Source organism: Schistocerca gregaria, unplaced genomic scaffold (assembly GCF_023897955.1).
Source record: "Schistocerca gregaria isolate iqSchGreg1 unplaced genomic scaffold, iqSchGreg1.2 ptg000644l, whole genome shotgun sequence".
Lineage (NCBI taxonomy): Eukaryota > Metazoa > Arthropoda > Insecta > Orthoptera > Acrididae > Schistocerca > Schistocerca gregaria.
The window spans coordinates 42,501-50,000 of record NW_026062030.1 but is presented as its reverse complement, the minus strand read 5'-3'; the positions used below and the strand labels follow the sequence as shown (position 1 = coordinate 50,000).

Below are 7,500 nucleotides of genomic sequence, written 5' to 3'. Positions count from 1 at the left end.
GTGGAAGGTAAACATTATGCGGTACATCAGTACTTTCCTAATAGTTCGGTCGTCTCACGGCACTGCTTAGTAAATGATGCAAGGCCACATATAGATGATTTATGCGAATGTCCCTATACGTGCTGTAAGACTGGGCACACAACGTGAATCGCACGTCAGCCACACACTCGAACATGCACCACTCTCGGCCTGCAACGGAGACACACAATACGTAAACATCTGGAATGCGACAATGTCGAGTGCATCCTCTCTGCCACATTGCACCGTCGACACTATGATAACCAGAGCAGTAGGTCCACCTATAAAAGCACAATACCCCACTCCTCCGACAACTACCATTGCTCAGATAAACCAACACCACCAACACACATCCTACACAGAGGGGCACCAAATATCACCCCCCCGCCCTCGTGTTATACCACATGAAAAATTGCAGAAGTGAGAGACACAGACCCGCCAGCCTCTTGCTACAAGCATCGAACCGACGTGACATATCTGACGGTGACTCAGGCATCCGCGTACTGCCACAACTATCCACCCCCCCCCCCCACTCTCTCTCTGCCCCCTTCCCACACAATACCGAATTTAACCAACTTTATCGCTTAACCTAACTGTGGCTGTACCAGATTATCGCTTAACCTAACTGTGGCTGTACCAGATTATCGCTTAACCTAACTGTGGCTGTACCAGATTATCGCTTAACCTAACTGTGGCTGTACCAGATTATCGCTTAACCTAACTGTGGCTGTACCAGATTATCGCTTAACCTAACTGTGGCTGTACCAGATTATCGCTTAACCTAACTGTGGCTGTACCAGATTATCGCTTAACCTAACTGTGGCTGTACCAGATTATCGCTTAACCTAACTGTGGCTGTACCAGATTATCGCTTAACCTAACTGTGGCTGTACCAGATTATCGCTTAACCTAACTGTGGCTGTACCAGATTATCGCTTAACCTAACTGTGGCTGTACCAGATTATCGCTTAACCTAACTGTGGCTGTACCAGATTATCGCTTAACCTAACTGTGGCTGTACCAGATTATCGCTTAACCTAACTGTGGCTGTACCAGATTATCGCTTAACCTAACTGTGGCTGTACCAGATTATCGCTTAACCTAACTGTGGTTGTACCAGATTATCCCTTAACCTAACTCAATTTGTCCCTTAACCTAACTCAATTTGTCCCTTAACCTAACTCAATTTGTCCCTTAACCTAACTCAATTTGTCCCTTAACCTAACTCAATTTGTCCCTTAACCTAACTCAATTTGTCCCTTAACCTAACTCAATTTGTCCCTTAACCTAACTCAATTTGTCCCTTAACCTAACTCAATTTGTCCCTTAACCTAACTCAATTTGTCCCTTAACCTAACTCAATTTGTCCCTTAACCTAACTCAATTTGTCCCTTAACCTAACTCAATTTGTCCCTTAACCTAACTCAATTTGTCCCTTAACCTAACCCACGTTGTCCCTTAACCTAACCCACGTTGTCCCTTAACCTAACCCACGTTGTCCCTTAACCTAACCCACGTTGTCCCTTAACCTAACCCACGTTGTCCCTTAACCTAACCCACGTTGTCCCTTAACCTAACCCACGTTGTCCCTTAACGTAACCCACGTTGTCCCTTAACGTAACCCACGTTGTCCCTTAACGTAACCCACGTTGTCCCTTAACGTAACCCACGTTGTCCCTTAACGTAACCCACGTTGTCCCTTAACGTAACCCACGTTGTCCCTTAACCTAACCCACGTTGTCCCTTAACCTAACCCACGTTGTCCCTTAACCTAACCCACGTTGTCCCTTAACCTAACCCACGTTGTCCCTTAACCTAACCCACGTTGTCCCTTAACCTAACCCACGTTGTCCCTTAACCTAACCCACGTTGTCCCTTAACCTAACCCACGTTGTCCCTTAACCTAACCCACGTTGTCCCTTAACCTAACCCACGTTGTCCCTTAACCTAACCCACGTTGTCCCTTAACCTAACCCACGTTGTCCCTTAACCTAACCCACGTTGTCCCTTAACCTAACCCACGTTGTCCCTTAACCTAACCCACGTTGTCCCTTAACCTAACCCACGTTGTCCCTTAACCTAACCCACGTTGTCCCTTAACCTAACCCACGTTGTCCCTTAACCTAACCCACGTTGTCCCTTAACGTAACCCACGTTGTCCCTTAACGTAACCCACGTTGTCCCTTAACGTAACCCACGTTGTCCCTTAACGTAACCCACGTTGCCCCTTAACGTAACCCACGTTGTCCCTTAACCTAACCCACGTTGTCCCTTAACCTAACCCACGTTGTCCCTTAACCTAACCCACGTTGTCCCTTAACCTAACCCACGTTGTCCCTTAACCTAACCCACGTTGTCCCTTAACCTAACCCACGTTGTCCCTTAACCTAACCCACGTTGTCCCTTAACCTAACCCACGTTGTCCCTTAACCTAACCCACGTTGTCCCTTAACCTAACCCACGTTGTCCCTTAACCTAACCCACGTTGTCCCTTAACCTAACCCACGTTGTCCCTTAACCTAACCCACGTTGTCCCTTAACCTAACCCACGTTGTCCCTTAACCTAACCCACGTTGTCCCTTAACCTAACCCACGTTGTCCCTTAACCTAACCCACGTTGTCCCTTAACCTAACCCACGTTGTCCCTTAACCTAACCCACGTTGTCCCTTAACCTAACCCACGTTGTCCCTTAACCTAACCCACATTGTCCCTTAACCTAACCCACGTTGTCCCTTTGCCTAACATAGTTCACTGCTCGGAATCTCTGGTGTCGTTGTTATCCTCATGTAGATGTCTTGCGAGTGTTGCTTACTTTCCACATATTCCCGCTATCCACTGTCAATTGTACTGCAATAGGACTATATCGCCCCCCCCCCCCCCCCCTCTGCCCCTCTCTTTGTGTCTCCGTCCTCTCAAGCTGGTCGGTCTGGCGTTTGAGTGTTAAATGAGCCTCGCAGCTGTTCAGTTGCGTTCAGATGTCGACGCCCTCAGTGTACGTCGTGGTATGGTCTGTGTCCATTGTCCGCTGATGTCGTACGCGTAACCCACACGCTGTACCGATCATCGGTAGTTACGTACAGAGTGAAGTAGTGTGATACGTGTGACCGTACGCTGGCTGTGCCCAACGGTGTCGAATCTCAATTTCCATATGTTGTGCTCGATGCTACTTGTCTCGTCTCCCAATAACAGCTAGGTTGCACTGTGGTACGCCGTAGAGGCGTGTGGGAGGAACGTACGAACGCATTGTATGTCACCCTGGGTCGCTGGGGGTGGTGGTGCGGTGAGTCAGGTCAGGTCAGCGTGAGCCGTGTGATGTAGTGACGCGTGTATTCCGACTTTGTCGTATTGCCTCACACAAAGTGCTACCCTGGTGGACCGCGTTCCATATCTGGGACATGCCGCAGATGCCGGTTGACAGTGGATCGCGGAAGGGACATCGCATACGTGCGCGGGCCACCTTCCACGTGTTCTCTTCTGCACATGTCGCAGTGTGTATGTGGTCTGATGTAGCGTGTCGTGACACATGACATCCTGGCATGCAAGAATTGTTGAATTCGCAAATGTAGGTGGACATCTACGTTTACTGCCCAAGATACGCAAATGAACTGGAAATCCGTTGTTGAGCGGTTGTTCACGCTGGAGGTGAATCTGTGATGGCGACGATCGGTACAGCTATTAACCGGTTGTTTCAGCGGTACCCGCCACATCCACACACGTGACTAGGCCCATGTGGGTATGAAGCGATACGCGGCGGTGGCTTGGTGGGACTGTTCCCGGCCGGTGAAGGGGGGCCGCCCGGCGTGTTGGCCGCGCGCTGCGTGGGCGCACGCGCAACAGGCGGCTGGTGGGGGGCGCCGAGTGGCAGGAGCGCCAGCCGACGGGCTCGGCAGGCGGCGCAGCTACGCTGCGGCGCACCCTGCACGCGGCGCCTGGCGGCCAAAGTTGGTTCAGCCGAGCCCGGTGCGAAGCGCGGTGGACATCTGCAGTGTGCTGGTCTGATTGAGGACTGTGTGCGTTGAGGATGCGCCGCCGCCTGGCACTCGGCGCCGCGACGCCGTCTGCTGCTCGGTCGCCCCAGCGGTTCTCGCAGGTGGTTTGTATCGCAGTTGTGCGGACGTGTTGGCGCGTGCGCTGTGCTGGGAGAGTTCGCTTCTGCACCCAAGTGGGGCTTTGCCCTTGTGTGGCGCTGGCGTTGGAGCTGCCGGTCACCATAGGTGGCGCGTGTTGTCTCCCGCCGGCAATGCCACGACAGCACGCTCCCGGGCCTCTGTCGGCAGCGGCAAGCTCAGTTGGGAGCAAGGGTGTTCGCACTAAAACCGTCTACTCGCCTAACTCCGGGCGATTGCGCCTCTCTCGAAACCGACCAAGTACCTAGGACGGCGCTGCGCGCCGCCGGGACCTGAGAGGGTTTCGAGGTGTATCGTGCAGGGGAGCTCGGCCTCCTCCTGTTTGCAGAATAATTGAGCGGACGCTTGCGTGTTCGCGCGGGCCCCCGGGACACACTCCCGGGCGGCCGGCTGCTCAGCTCTAGTTGACGCAGCTCCCTGGTTGATCCTGCCAGTAGTCATATGCTTGTCTCAAAGATTAAGCCATGCATGTCTCAGTACAAGCCGCATTAAGGTGAAACCGCGAATGGCTCATTAAATCAGTTATGGTTCCTTAGATCGTACCCACGTTACTTGGATAACTGTGGTAATTCTAGAGCTAATACATGCAAACAGAGTCCCGACCAGAGATGGAAGGGACGCTTTTATTAGATCAAAACCAATCGGATTGGCTTGTCTGGTCCGTTTGCCTTGGTGACTCTGAATAACTTTGGGCTGATCGCACGGTCCTCGTACCGGCGACGCATCTTTCAAATGTCTGCCTTATCAACTGTCGATGGTAGGTTCTGCGCCTACCATGGTTGTAACGGGTAACGGGGAATCAGGGTTCGATTCCGGAGAGGGAGCCTGAGAAACGGCTACCACATCCAAGGAAGGCAGCAGGCGCGCAAATTACCCACTCCCGGCACGGGGAGGTAGTGACGAAAAATAACGATACGGGACTCATCCGAGGCCCCGTAATCGGAATGAGTACACTTTAAATCCTTTAACGAGTATCTATTGGAGGGCAAGTCTGGTGCCAGCAGCCGCGGTAATTCCAGCTCCAATAGCGTATATTAAAGTTGTTGCGGTTAAAAAGCTCGTAGTTGGATTTGTGTCCCACGCTGTTGGTTCACCGCCCGTCGGTGTTTAACTGGCATGTATCGTGGGACGTCCTGCCGGTGGGGCGAGCCGAAGGGGTGCTTTCGCGTCCCGAGGCGGACCCCGTTTAAATCCTACCAGGGTGCTCTTTGTTGAGTGTCTCGGTGGGCCGGCACGTTTACTTTGAACAAATTAGAGTGCTTAAAGCAGGCAAGCCCGCCTGAATACTGTGTGCATGGAATAATGGAATAGGACCTCGGTTCTATTTTGTTGGTTTTCGGAACCCGAGGTAATGATTAATAGGGACAGGCGGGGGCATTCGTATTGCGACGTTAGAGGTGAAATTCTTGGATCGTCGCAAGACGAACAGAAGCGAAAGCATTTGCCAAGTATGTTTTCATTAATCAAGAACGAAAGTTAGAGGTTCGAAGGCGATCAGATACCGCCCTAGTTCTAACCATAAACGATGCCAGCCAGCGATCCGCCGCAGTTCCTCCGATGACTCGGCGGGCAGCCTCCGGGAAACCAAAGCTTTTGGGTTCCGGGGGAAGTATGGTTGCAAAGCTGAAACTTAAAGGAATTGACGGAAGGGCACCACCAGGAGTGGAGCCTGCGGCTTAATTTGACTCAACACGGGAAACCTCACCAGGCCCGGACACCGGAAGGATTGACAGATTGATAGCTCTTTCTTGATTCGGTGGGTGGTGGTGCATGGCCGTTCTTAGTTGGTGGAGCGATTTGTCTGGTTAATTCCGATAACGAACGAGACTCTAGCCTGCTAACTAGTCGCGTGACATCCTTCGTGCTGTCAGCGATTACTTTTCTTCTTAGAGGGACAGGCGGCTTCTAGCCGCACGAGATTGAGCAATAACAGGTCTGTGATGCCCTTAGATGTTCTGGGCCGCACGCGCGCTACACTGAAGGAATCAGCGTGTCTTCCTAGGCCGAAAGGTCGGGGTAACCCGCTGAACCTCCTTCGTGCTAGGGATTGGGGCTTGCAATTGTTCCCCATGAACGAGGAATTCCCAGTAAGCGCGAGTCATAAGCTCGCGTTGATTACGTCCCTGCCCTTTGTACACACCGCCCGTCGCTACTACCGATTGAATGATTTAGTGAGGTCTTCGGACTGGTACGCGGCATCGACTCTGTCGTTGCCGATGCTACCGGAAAGATGACCAAACTTGATCATTTAGAGGAAGTAAAAGTCGTAACAAGGTTTCCGTAGGTGAACCTGCGGAAGGATCATTACCGACTAGACTGCATGTCTTTCGATGTGCGTGTCGTGTCGTGTCGCGCAACACGCTACCTGTACGGCAGTGGCCGTGCGCCGCGTGCGGAACCACGCGTGCCTCTCAAAACTAGCGGAAGTGTTGTTGTTGTTGTGTGGTACGAGCGCTGAAGCTCTGGAGCGGCTGGCCTGCGGTACCTGGCGCCTGGCGCCGGTTTTGAATGACGTTCGCCCGAGTGCCTGTCCGCCCCGGTGTGGAGCCGTACGACGCCCATCGGCTGTGAGGCCGTTGGACACAAAAAAATAGTGGAACAGGGGCCGTCAGACGCCTCAGTCCCGCAAATGCTGCTGTCTTGAAAGAGACAGTGGGAGACTGAAAAGGAAAAGATCACCCAGGACGGTGGATCACTCGGCTCGTGGGTCGATGAAGAACGCAGCAAATTGCGCGTCGACATGTGAACTGCAGGACACATGAACATCGACGTTTCGAACGCACATTGCGGTCCATGGATTCCGTTCCCGGGCCACGTCTGGCTGAGGGTCGGCTACGTATACTGAAGCGCGCGGCGTTTGTCCCGCTTCGGAGACGTGGGAGTGTCGTGGTCGCCTGTGTGGCCGGCCGCGTCTCCTTAAACGTGCGATGCGCGCCCGTCGCCTGGTGGTTCGCATACCGGTACTTTCTCGGTAGCGTGCACAGCCGGCTGGCGGTGTGGCGTGCGACACCTCGTACAACGACCTCAGAGCAGGCGAGACTACCCGCTGAATTTAAGCATATTACTAAGCGGAGGAAAAGAAACTAACAAGGATTCCCCCAGTAGCGGCGAGCGAACAGGGAAGAGTCCAGCACCGAACCCCGCAGGCTGCCGCCTGTCGTGGCATGTGGTGTTTGGGAGGGTCCACTACCCCGACGCCTCGCGCCGAGCCCAAGTCCAACTTGAATGAGGCCACGGCCCGTAGAGGGTGCCAGGCCCGTAGCGGCCGGTGCGAGCGTCGGCGGGACCTCTCCTTCGAGTCGGGTTGCTTGAGAGTGCAGCTCCAAGTGGGTGGTAAACTCCATCTGAGACTAA

At 53.1% G+C, this 7,500-nt stretch overlaps 3 non-coding genes across 3 annotated transcripts in view; all 3 read left to right on the top strand.

The window, feature by feature from the left end:
• The first annotated feature begins 4,560 nt into the window (after positions 1–4,560).
• LOC126317796 (small subunit ribosomal RNA) lies at positions 4,561–6,453 on the top strand. The gene has a single exon (XR_007556917.1). It is a non-coding gene; the product is annotated as a small subunit ribosomal RNA (ribosomal RNA).
• Positions 6,454–6,822: 369 nt separating this feature from the next.
• LOC126317808 (5.8S ribosomal RNA) lies at positions 6,823–6,977 on the top strand. The gene has a single exon (XR_007556926.1). It is a non-coding gene; the product is annotated as a 5.8S ribosomal RNA (ribosomal RNA).
• A 188-nt stretch (positions 6,978–7,165) lies between these two features.
• The window catches only part of LOC126317799 (large subunit ribosomal RNA), a 4,222-nt gene continuing 3,887 nt past the window's right edge, over positions 7,166–7,500 (top strand). The window contains exon 1 of the ribosomal RNA XR_007556920.1: positions 7,166–7,500. This exon is cut by the window's right edge and continues 3,887 nt beyond it. This is a non-coding gene — a ribosomal RNA (large subunit ribosomal RNA).